The 11,265-nt window shown below is 47.5% G+C and overlaps 5 non-coding genes across 5 annotated transcripts; all 5 read left to right on the top strand.

The window, feature by feature from the left end:
- Positions 1 to 344: 344 nt before the first annotated feature.
- Positions 345 to 416, top strand: TRNAE-CUC (transfer RNA glutamic acid (anticodon CUC)). The gene has a single exon. It is a non-coding gene; the product is annotated as a tRNA-Glu (tRNA).
- Positions 417 to 1,585: 1,169 nt separating this feature from the next.
- Positions 1,586 to 1,657, top strand: TRNAE-CUC (transfer RNA glutamic acid (anticodon CUC)). The gene has a single exon. It is a non-coding gene; the product is annotated as a tRNA-Glu (tRNA).
- A 1,169-nt stretch (positions 1,658 to 2,826) lies between these two features.
- TRNAE-CUC (transfer RNA glutamic acid (anticodon CUC)) lies at positions 2,827 to 2,898 on the top strand. Its single transcript has one exon. It is a non-coding gene; the product is annotated as a tRNA-Glu (tRNA).
- Positions 2,899 to 4,066: 1,168 nt separating this feature from the next.
- Positions 4,067 to 4,138, top strand: TRNAE-CUC (transfer RNA glutamic acid (anticodon CUC)). The gene has a single exon. It is a non-coding gene; the product is annotated as a tRNA-Glu (tRNA).
- Positions 4,139 to 5,307: 1,169 nt separating this feature from the next.
- Positions 5,308 to 5,379, top strand: TRNAE-CUC (transfer RNA glutamic acid (anticodon CUC)). The gene has a single exon. It is a non-coding gene; the product is annotated as a tRNA-Glu (tRNA).
- Positions 5,380 to 11,265: the final 5,886 nt, after the last annotated feature.

The following is an 11,265-nucleotide window of genomic DNA, read 5'->3' as shown; positions in this document are numbered from 1 at the left end:
TGCCACCCTCAGAGGGGGACACTTGTCCTTTGCTAGCCAGGGTAAAGTGTGATTTAGAAGTACTGCTGGGGATGCTGTCCTTTGTGACATCACTCAGTGATCACAAAAGGACACAGCTCTGGCCAGAGAAAGCTGCTGTGCTGCACTTAGATAGGTCTCTTGCCCTTCTTGTGCATGGTAATGCCAGGGGATGAGATTTGTGATGCCATGGTGACATCTGCCAGCTGTCATAAGGGGCGCACTTACAGGCTCAGGTGAACTTCCAAGCCTGTGTCAAAGGCCGAGTGGGCAGTTCTAAGTGGCCTTAAATGATGCTGCCCTCTCCAAAAGGCTTGACCACGTCTTCCCTGGTGGTCTAGTGGTTAGGATTCGGCGCTCTCACCGCCGCGGCCCGGGTTCGATTCCCGGTCAGGGAAATGGCTGTTTTGCACGGTGAACCCCAGAAGAGAGCACAAAAAGAATTCCTGATGTCTTGGCGTGGACAGCGCATGCTAGCATCAGTGGATTGCTAACAGGGAAGGCCTGCAAGGACAGACTGCCCTTTGTACTACGGCAGCGTTTTTGTCCCAAGCTACAAAGCACCATGCCCTTAGGAACTAATGCCAGGGAGTCAAAGCACCGTGCCCGCCTTTTATGCAAATTGGGAAAACACTCGCAAGAGACCAGCACCCACAACCCAGCTTTGTCTGCCTTTTTTTGTTTTTGCGTTACCAGGCTGGAGGTGAGAGGAGAATGGCAAGCAGGTTTGGATCGTTCAAGGTTGCAGAGGGAGGATGTTGTTTTCCTGTCAGCCGCTAAGCACGACCCTCTCTCCATCAGTTGAAAGGAGGGCCCTCAGAGTGCGCCAAAGAGATAGTTTTTATTTTTTTATTTTTTAGAGATAAGGAAAGGGGGCAAAGCCAGGCTGTTGTGCTTATCTGATAAGGGATGGGCGGTAGTCCAGCAGGCCTTTAAGTGCGAGATGCCCTGCAGGCTTCTCTGGCAGACAAAGGGTTAAACCACAAATGAACCTGCAGACTCTCTCAGTTACGCAAGGCAAAGAGCAATAGGAGACCTAACCAAATATACTCTACATATATCAGTAAAAGCCTCAGTTAAAGGACGGCTGTCTTTTTCAGCCACCTCTCGCTGTCAATGGCATGCCAGGGAAGACTCTTTGGGACACTAGTCGGTGTCTATGACCTTTGTGACCTCAGTCAGCGCCTATAAAAAGCTTGCAACACTGAGCACAGCACAACGCAATGCCACCCTCAGAGGGGGACACTTGTCCTTTGCTAGCCAGGGTAAAGTGTGATTTAGAAGTACTGCTGGGGATGCTGTCCTTTGTGACATCACTCAGTGATCACAAAAGGACACAGCTCTGGCCAGAGAAAGCTGCTGTGCTGCACTTAGATAGGTCTCTCGCCCTTCTTGTGCATGGTAATGCCAGGGGATGAGATTTGTGATGCCATGGTGACATCTGCCAGCTGTCATAAGGGGCGCACTTACAGGCTCGGTGAACTTCCAAGCCTGTGTCAAAGGCCGAGTGGGCAGTTCTAAGTGGCCTTAAATGATGCTGCCCTCTCCAAAATGCTTGACCACGTCTTCCCTGGTGGCCTAGTGGTTAAGATTCGGCGCTCTCACCGCCGCGGCCCGGGTTCGATTCCCGGTCAGGGAAATGGCTGTTTTGCGCGGTGAACCCCAGAAGAGAGCACAAAAAGAATTCCTGATGTCTTGGCGTGGACAGCGCATGCTAGCATCAGTGGATTGCGAACAGGGAAGGCCTGCAAGGACAGACTGCCCTTTGTACTACGGCAGCGTTTTTGTCCCAAGCTACAAAGCACCATGCCCTTAGGAACTAATGCCAGGGAGTCAAAGCACCGTGCCCGCCTTTTATGCAAATTGGGAAAACACTCGCAAGAGACCAGCACCCACAACCCAGCTTTGTCTGCCTTTTTTTGTTTTTGCATTACCAGGCTGGAGGTGAGAGGAGAATGGCAAGCAGGTTTGGATCGTTCAAGGTTGCAGAGGGAGGATGTTGTTTTCCTGTCAGCCGCTAAGCACGACCCTCTCTCCATCAGTTGAAAGGAGGGCCCTCAGAGTGCGCCAAAGAGATAGTTTTTATTTTTTTATTTTTTAGAGATAAGGAAAGGGGGCAAAGCCAGGCTGTTGTGCTTATCTGATAAGGGATGGGCGGTAGTCCAGCAGGCCTTTAAGTGCGAGATGCCCTGCAGGATTCTCTGGCAGACAAAGGGTTAAACCACAAATGAACCTGCAGACTCTCTCAGTTACGCAAGGCAAAGAGCAATAGGAGACCTAACCAAATATACTCTACATATATCAGTAAAAGCCTCAGTTAAAGGACGGCTGTCTTTTTCAGCCACCTCTCGCTGTCAATGGCATGCCAGGGAAGACTCTTTGGGACACTAGTCGGTGTCTATGACCTTTGTGACCTCAGTCAGCGCCTATAAAAAGCTTGCAACACTGAGCACAGCACAACGCAATGCCACCCTCAGAGGGGGACACTTGTCCTTTGCTAGCCAGGGTAAAGTGTGATTTAGAAGTACTGCTGGGGATGCTGTCCTTTGTGACATCACTCAGTGATCACAAAAGGGCACAGCTCTGGCCAGAGAAAGCTGCTGTGCTGCACTTAGATAGGTCTCTCGCCCTTCTTGTGCATGGTAATGCCAGGGGATGAGATTTGTGATGCCATGGTGACATCTGCCAGCTGTCATAAGGGGCGCACTTACAGGCTCGGTGAACTTCCAAGCCTGTGTCAAAGGCCGAGTGGGCAGTTCTAAGTGGCCTTAAATGATGCTGCCCTCTCCAAAAGGCTTGACCACGTCTTCCCTGGTGGCCTAGTGGTTAGGATTCGGCGCTCTCACCGCCGCGGCCCGGGTTCGATTCCCGGTCAGGGAAATGGCTGTTTTGCACGGTGAACCCCAGAAGAGAGCACAAAAAGAATTCCTGATGTCTTGGCGTGGACAGCGCATGCTAGCATCAGTGGATAGCTAACAGGGAAGGCCTGCAAGGACAGACTGCCCTTTGTACTACGGCAGCGTTTTTGTCCCAAGCTACAAAGCACCATGCCCTTAGGAACTAATGCCAGGGAGTCAAAGCACCGTGCCCGCCTTTTATGCAAATTGGGAAAACACTCGCAAGAGACCAGCACCCACAACCCAGCTTTGTCTGCCTTTTTTGTTTTTGCATTACCAGGCTGGAGGTGAGAGGAGAATGGCAAGCAGGTTTGGATCGTTCAAGGTTGCAGAGGGAGGATGTTGTTTTCCTGTCAGCCGCTAAGCACGACCCTCTCTCCATCAGTTGAAAGGAGGGCCCTCAGAGTGCGCCAAAGAGATAGTTTTTATTTTTTTATTTTTTAGAGATAAGGAAAGGGGGCAAAGCCAGGCTGTTGTGCTTATCTGATAAGGGATGGGCGGTAGTCCAGCAGGCCTTTAAGTGCGAGATGCCCTGCAGGCTTCTCTGGCAGACAAAGGGTTAAACCACAAGCGAACCTGCGGACTCTCTCAGTTACGCAAGGCAAAGAGCAATAGGAGACCTAACCAAATATACTCTACATATATCAGTAAAAGCCTCAGTTAAAGGACGGCTGTCTTTTTCAGCCACCTCTCGCTGTCAATGGCATGCCAGGGAAGACTCTTTGGGACACTAGTCGGTGTCTATGACCTTTGTGACCTCAGTCAGCGCCCATAGAAAGCTCGCAACACTGAGCACAGCGCAACGCAATGCCACCCTCAGAGGGGGACACTTGTCCTTTGCTAGCCAGGGTAAAGTGTGATTTAGAAGTACTGCTGGGGATGCTGTCCTTTGTGACATCACTCAGTGATCACAAAAGGGCACAGCTCTGGCCAGAGAAAGCTGCTGTGCTGCACTTAGATAGGTCTCTTGCCCTTCTTGTGCATGGTAATGCCAGGGGATGAGATTTGTGATGCCATGGTGACATCTGCCAGCTGTCATAAGGGGCGCACTTACAGGCTCGGTGAACTTCCAAGCCTGTGTCAAAGGCCGAGTGGGCAGTTCTAAGTGGCCTTAAATGATGCTGCCCTCTCCAAAAGGCTTGACCACGTCTTCCCTGGTGGTCTAGTGGTTAGGATTCGGCGCTCTCACCGCCGCGGCCCGGGTTCGATTCCCGGTCAGGGAAATGGCTGTTTTGCACGGTGAACCCCAGAAGAGAGCACAAAAAGAATTCCTGATGTCTTGGCGTGGACAGCGCATGCTAGCATCAGTGGATTGATAACAGGGAAGGCCTGCAAGGACAGACTGCCCTTTGTACTACGGCAGCGTTTTTGTCCCAAGCTACAAAGCACCATGCCCTTAGGAACTAATGCCAGGGAGTCAAAGCACCGTGCCCGCCTTTTATGCAAATTGGGAAAACACTCGCAAGAGACCAGCACCCACAACCCAGCTTTGTCTGCCTTTTTTTGTTTTTGCGTTACCAGGCTGGAGGTGAGAGGAGAATGGCAAGCAGGTTTGGATCGTTCAAGGTTGCAGAGGGAGGATGTTGTTTTCCTGTCAGCCGCTAAGCACGACCCTCTCTCCATCAGTTGAAAGGAGGGCCCTCAGAGTGCGCCAAAGAGATAGTTTTTATTTTTTTATTTTTTAGAGATAAGGAAAGGGGGCAAAGCCAGGCTGTTGTGCTTATCTGATAAGGGATGGGCGGTAGTCCAGCAGGCCTTTAAGTGCGAGATGCCCTGCAGGCTTCTCTGGCAGACAAAGGGTTAAACCACAAGCGAACCTGCAGACTCTCTCAGTTACGCAAGGCAAAGAGCAATAGGAGACCTAACCAAATATACTCTACATATATCAGTAAAAGCCTCAGTTAAAGGACGGCTGTCTTTTTCAGCCACCTCTCGCTGTCAATGGCATGCCAGGGAAGACTCTTTGGGACACTAGTCGGTGTCTATGACCTTTGTGACCTCAGTCAGTGCCTATAAAAAGCTTGCAACACTGAGCACAGCACAACGCAATGCCACCCTCAGAGGGGGACACTTGTCCTTTGCTAGCCAGGGTAAAGTGTGATTTAGAAGTACTGCTGGGGATGCTGTCCTTTGTGACATCACTCAGTGATCACAAAAGGGCACAGCTCTGGCCAGAGAAAGCTGCTGTGCTGCACTTAGATAGGTCTCTTGCCCTTCTGGTGCATGGTAATGCCAGGGGATGAGATTTGTGATGCCATGGTGACATCTGCCAGCTGTCATAAGGGGCGCACTTACAGGCTCAGTGAATTTCCAAGCCTGTGTCAAAGTCCGAGTGGGCAGTTCTAAGTGGCCTTAAATGATGCTGCCCTCTCCAAAAGGCTTGACCACGTCTTCCCTGGTGGTCTAGTGGTTAGGATTCAGCGCTCTCACCGCCGCGGCCCGGGTTCAATTCCCGTTCAGGGAAATGGCTGCTTTGCGCGTTGAACCCCAGAAGAGAGCACAAAAAGAATTCCTGATGTCTTGGAGTGGACAGCGCATGCTAGCATCAGTGGATTGCTAACAGGGAAGGCCTGCAAGGACAGACTGCCCTTTGTACTACGGCAGCGTTTTTGTCCCAAGCTACAAAGCACCATGCCCTTAGGAACTAATGCCAGGGAGTCAAAGCACTGTGCCCGCCTTTTATGCAAATTGGGAAAACACTCGCAAGAGACCAGCACCCACAACCCAGCTTTGTCTGCCTTTTTTTGTTTTTGCGTTACCAGGCTGGAGGTGAGAGGAGAATGGCAAGCAGGTTTGGATCGTTCAAGGTTGCAGAGGGAGGATGTTGTTTTCCTGTCAGCCGCTAAGCATGACCCTCTCTCCATCAGTTGAAAGGAGGGCCCTCAGAGTGCGCCAAAGAGATAGTTTTTATTTTTTTATTTTTTAGAGATAAGGAAAGGGGGCAAAGCCAGGCTGTTGTGCTTATCTGATAAGGGATGGGCGGTAGTCCAGCAGGCCTTTAAGTGCGAGATGCCCTGCAGGCTTCACTGGCAGACAAAGGGTTAAACCACAAGCGAACCTGCAGACTCTCTCAGTTACGCAAGGCAAAGAGCAATAGGAGACCTAACCAAATATACTCTACATATATCAGTAAAAGCCTCAGTTAAAGGACGGCTGTCTTTTTCAGCCACCTCTCGCTGTCAATGGCATGCCAGGGAAGACTCTTTGGGACACTAGTCGGTGTCTATGACCTTTGTGACCTCAGTCAGCGCCCATAGAAAGCTCGCAACACTGAGCACAGCCCAACGCAATGCCACCCTCAGAGGGGGACACTTGTCCTTTGCTAGCCAGGGTAAAGTGTGATTTAGAAGTACTGCTGGGGATGCTGTCCTTTGTGACATCACTCAGTGATCACAAAAGGCCACAGCTCTGGCCAGAGAAAGCTGCTGTGCTGCACTTAGATAGGTCTCTTGCCCTTCTGGTGCATGGTAATGCCAGGGGATGAGATTTGTGATGCCATGGTGACATCTGCCAGCTGTCATAAGGGGCGCACTTACAGGCTCAGTGAATTTCCAAGCCTGTGTCAAAGTCCGAGTGGGCAGTTCTAAGTGGCCTTAAATGATGCTGCCCTCTCCAAAAGGCTTGACCACGTCTTCCCTGGTGGTCTAGTGGTTAGGATTCAGCGCTCTTACCGCCACGGCCCGGGTTCGATTCCCGTTCAGGGAAATGGCTGTTTTGCGCGGTGAACCCCAGAAGAGAGCACAAAAAGAATTCCTGATGTCTTGGCGTGGACAGCGCATGCTAGCATCAGTGGATTGCGAACAGGGAAGGCCTGCAAGGACAGACTGCCCTTTGTACTACGGCAGCGTTTTTGTCCCAAGCTACAAAGCACCATGCCCTTAGGAACTAATGCCAGGGAGTCAAAGCACCGTGCCCGCCTTTTATGCAAATTGGGAAAACACTCGCAAGAGACCAGCACCCACAACCCAGCTTTGTCTGCCTTTTTTTGTTTTTGCATTACCAGGCTGGAGGTGAGAGGAGAATGGCAAGCAGGTTTGGATCGTTCAAGGTTGCAGAGGGAGGATGTTGTTTTCAGCCGCTAAGCACGACCGTCTCTCCATCAGTTGAAAGAAGGGCCCTCAGAGTGCACCAGGGAAGACGTGGTTAAGACTCTTGGAGAGGGCAGCAGCATTTAAGACCACATAGAACTGCCCACTCGGCGTCAGCTGTCTGATGTCACCATCTTCACGGTCGCACAGCTCTGTTGCAAGCGGCCTTCTAGGGTAAAAGGATTGTTGCTGGGTGGAGGGCGAAGCAAAGGAAAAGGCCTTTGACACAGGCTTGGAAGTTCACCGAGCCTGTAAGTGCGCCCCTTATGACAGCTGGCAGATGTCAACATGGCATCACAAATCTCATACCCTGGCATTACCATGCACAAGAAGGGCAAGAGACCTATCTAAGTGCAGCACAGCAGCTTTCTCTGGCCAGAGCTGTGCCCTTTTGTGATCACTGAGTGATGTCACAAAGGACAGCATCCCCAGCAGTACCTATAAATCACACTTTACCCTGGCTAGCAAAGGACAGGTGTCCTCCTCTGAGGGTGGCATTGCGTTGCGCTGTGCTCAGTGTTGCGAGCTTTCTATGGGCGCTGACTGAGGTCACAAAGGTCATAGACACCGACTAGTGTCCCAAAGAGTCTTCCCTGGCATGCCATTGACAGCGAGAGGTGGCTGAAAAAGACAGCCGTCCTTTAACTGAGGCTTTTACTGATATATGTAGAGTATATTTGGTTAGGTCTCCTATTGCTCTTTGCCTTGCGTAACTGAGAGAGTCAGCAGGTTCGCTTGTGGTTTAACCCTTTGTCTGCCAGAGAAGCCTGCAGGGCATCTTGCACTTAAAGGCCTGCCGGACTACAGCCCATCCCTTATCAGATAAGCACAACAGCCTGGCTTTGCCCCCTTTCCTTATCTCTAAAAACTAAAAAAATAAAAACTATCTCTTTGGCGCACTCTGAGGGCCCTCCTTTCAACTGATGGAGAGAGGGTCGTGCTTAGCGGCTGACAGGAAAACAACATCCTCCCTCTGCAACCTTGAACGATCCAAACCTGCTTGCCATTCTCCTCTCACCTCCAGCCTGGTAATGCAAAAACAAAAAAAGGAAGACAAAGCTGGGTTGTGGGTGCTGGTCTCTTGCGAGTGTTTTCCCAATTTGCATAAAAGGCGGGCACGGTGCTTTGACTCCCTGGCATTAGTTCCTAAGGGCATGGTGCTTTGTAGCTTGGGACAAAAATGCTGCCGTAGTACAAAGGGCAGTCTGTCCTTGCAGGCCTTCCCTGTTAGCAATCCACTGATGCTAGCATGCGCTGTCCACTCCAAGACATCAGGAATTCTTTTTGTGCTCTCTTCTGGGGTTCACCGTGCAAAACAGCCATTTCACTGACCGGGAATCGAACCCGGGCCGCGGCGGTGAGAGCGTCGAAACCTAACCACTAGACCACCAGGGAAGACTTGTTGAAACCTTTTGCAGAGGGCAGAAGCATTTAAGGCCACTTAGAACTGCCCACTCTGCGTCAGCTGTCTGATGTCACCATCTTCACGGTCACACAGCTCTGTTGCAAGCGGCCTTCTAGGGTATAAGGATTGTTGCTGGGTGGAGGGCGAAGCAAAGGAAAAGGCCTTTGACACAGGCTTGGAAGTTCACCGAGCCTGTAAGTGCGCCCCTTATGACAGCTGGCAGATGTCACCATGGCATCACAAATCTCATCCCCTGGCATTACCATGCACAAGAAGGGCAAGAGACCTATCTAAGTGCAGCACAGCAGCTTTCTCTGGCCAGAGCTGTGCCCTTTTGTGATCACTGAGTGATGTCACAAAGGACAGCATCCCCAGCAGTACTTCTAAATCACACTTTACCCTGGCTAGCAAAGAACAAGTGTCCTCCTCTGAGGGTGGCATTGCGTTGCGCTGTGCTCAGTGTTGCGAGCTTTCTATGGGCGCTGACTGAGGTCACAAAGGTCATAGACACCGACTAGTGTCCCAAAGAGTCTTCCCTGGCATGCCATTGACAGCGAGAGGTTGCTAAAAATGACAGCCGTCCTTTAACTGTTGACTGTGCAAAATAGTCATTTCCCAGACCAGGAAACGAACCCGGGTCACTGCAGTGAGAGCGCCGAATCCTAACCACTAGACCACCAGGGAAGACATGGTGAAGCCTTTTGGAGAGGAGTAGCATTTTAGGTACCTTTTAGTTAAGTAAGCTTTCTAAATCATTATTTTGTTTAAGTGATGAGATTTGAGGGGGATTGTTTTATTGTGTTATTTACTGTTAGCTCTCTTGTCTGGATATGGATATCCAAAAAAAAAAAAAAAAAAATGCCAACAGTGTATATCTCATTCTTTTGATTTTGCCCCTTTCTTTATTTTTTTGTTCTCTGTAAAAACAAGATTATTCAGATTAATTCTATGTTAAAGTCTACCTGAAGACATCAACTAAAATGTTTATCGCCCTGCGTGGCAATTATTTATTTTGTTGTATACCTTTATACCTTGTTGGTTCTGAATAAATATTTTTTTTTAAAAAGTGTGTGTCAAATAGTTGTTTTCTTTTTACCTTTTCTTTGAGATTACACTGTATACCAACCACTAGGGCACCCCGCACTCCCCTAAAGAATATGAGTGTATGGGTTATAGATAGAACCATAATTTGATGAACAAGGCAGTTCTATACCTATCTGATTGATATACACTTCATATATTCTACCTTTTCGAAATAAGTAACTGGTATTTTATAAGGGTTAAAATCCTTTGGGCCATTAATTTCTACGTGGATACATACACAGCGTGAAGCCCTTCATAGGATAAACATGTTTTCATCCTGGCCCAATAGTGTCTATGGCAAAAGAAAACTATTGCCAACCTTGCCACTTCATATATTTGACCTTTTCTAAATAAATAACTGGTATTTCAAATGGCTTAAAGGGACACTGTAACCAAATTTTTTCTTTCTTGATTCAGAAAGAGCATGCAATTTTAAGTAAATTTCTAATTTATTCCTTTTATTCCTTTTTTTTCGTTCTCTTGCTATCTTTATTTGAAAAAGAAGGCATCTAAGCTTTGTGTTTGGTTCAGTACTCTGGACAGCACTTTTTTATTGGTGGATGAATTTATCCACCAATCAGCAAGGACAACCCAGGTTGTTCACCAAAAATGGGCCGGCATCTAAACTTACATTCTTGCAATTCAAATAAAGATAGCAAGAGAATTAAGAAAATTTGATAATAGGAATCAATTAGAAAGTTGCTTAAAATCGCCTGCTCTATCTGAATCACGAACGAAAAAATTTGGGTTCAGTGTCCCTTTAAAATCCTTTGGGCCACTCTTTACTGTGTGGATATATACTGGGAGTGAGCCCCTTCATAGGATAAATATGTTCTCAGCCTGGCCCAACGCTTTTTGTAGCAAACTGGTGCCAACGTTGCTATCTCATACATTTTTAGATTTCTGAATAAGTAACTAGTATTTTAAAAGGGTTAAAATCCTTTGGACCACTCACTTCTTTGTGGATATATACAGGGCGTTAACCTCTCCATAGAATAAACATGTTCTAACCCTGGCCCAATGCTTTTTGAAGCAAATTGGTGACAACCTTGCCAACTCATATATTTTACCTTTTTCTAAAAAGGAATCAGATATTTTAAAGGACACTCAGGTTAAATTAAATTTTCATGATTCAGATACAGCATGTCATTTTAAACAACTTTCCAATTTACTTCCATTAAAAAAAATGTGCACAGTCTTTTATATTTACAATTTTTGAGTCACCAGATCCTACTGAGCATGTGCAAGAATTCACAGACTATACGTATATGCATTTGTGATTGGCTGATTGCTATCACATGGTACAAGGGGAGTGGAAATATACATAACCTTGAAATTTGTTATAAAAAAATCTACTACTCATTTGAAGCTCAGACTAAGTGCTATTGCATTGTCTTGTTATCTTGCATTTGTTGATTGTGCAAATCTAATGTGTTGACTGGGCCTTTGGGCCCTCATTACTGTGTGGATATATATACAAGGAGTAGGGTTGCCAGCTCTCCTTCAAAAAAATATTTGGGGTAGCACACACACTTATTTGAGATTTATTATATATACCATATGTATGTATATATATATATATATATATATATATATATATATATATATATATATATATATATATATATATATATATATATATATATATTTATATTTATTTATAAAAGTCCACTTTTATGGGTTACATGTACAAGGACAGTCACTTTAGAAAAATTCACATATATACAGTACATGGTAAATATACATATATAGCAAATTTTCTAGGGGGTGGTAA

This window comes from Bombina bombina, unplaced genomic scaffold (genome assembly GCF_027579735.1).
Source record: "Bombina bombina isolate aBomBom1 unplaced genomic scaffold, aBomBom1.pri scaffold_2268, whole genome shotgun sequence".
Lineage (NCBI taxonomy): Eukaryota > Metazoa > Chordata > Amphibia > Anura > Bombinatoridae > Bombina > Bombina bombina.
This window is presented reverse-complemented; position numbering and strand designations above follow the sequence as displayed.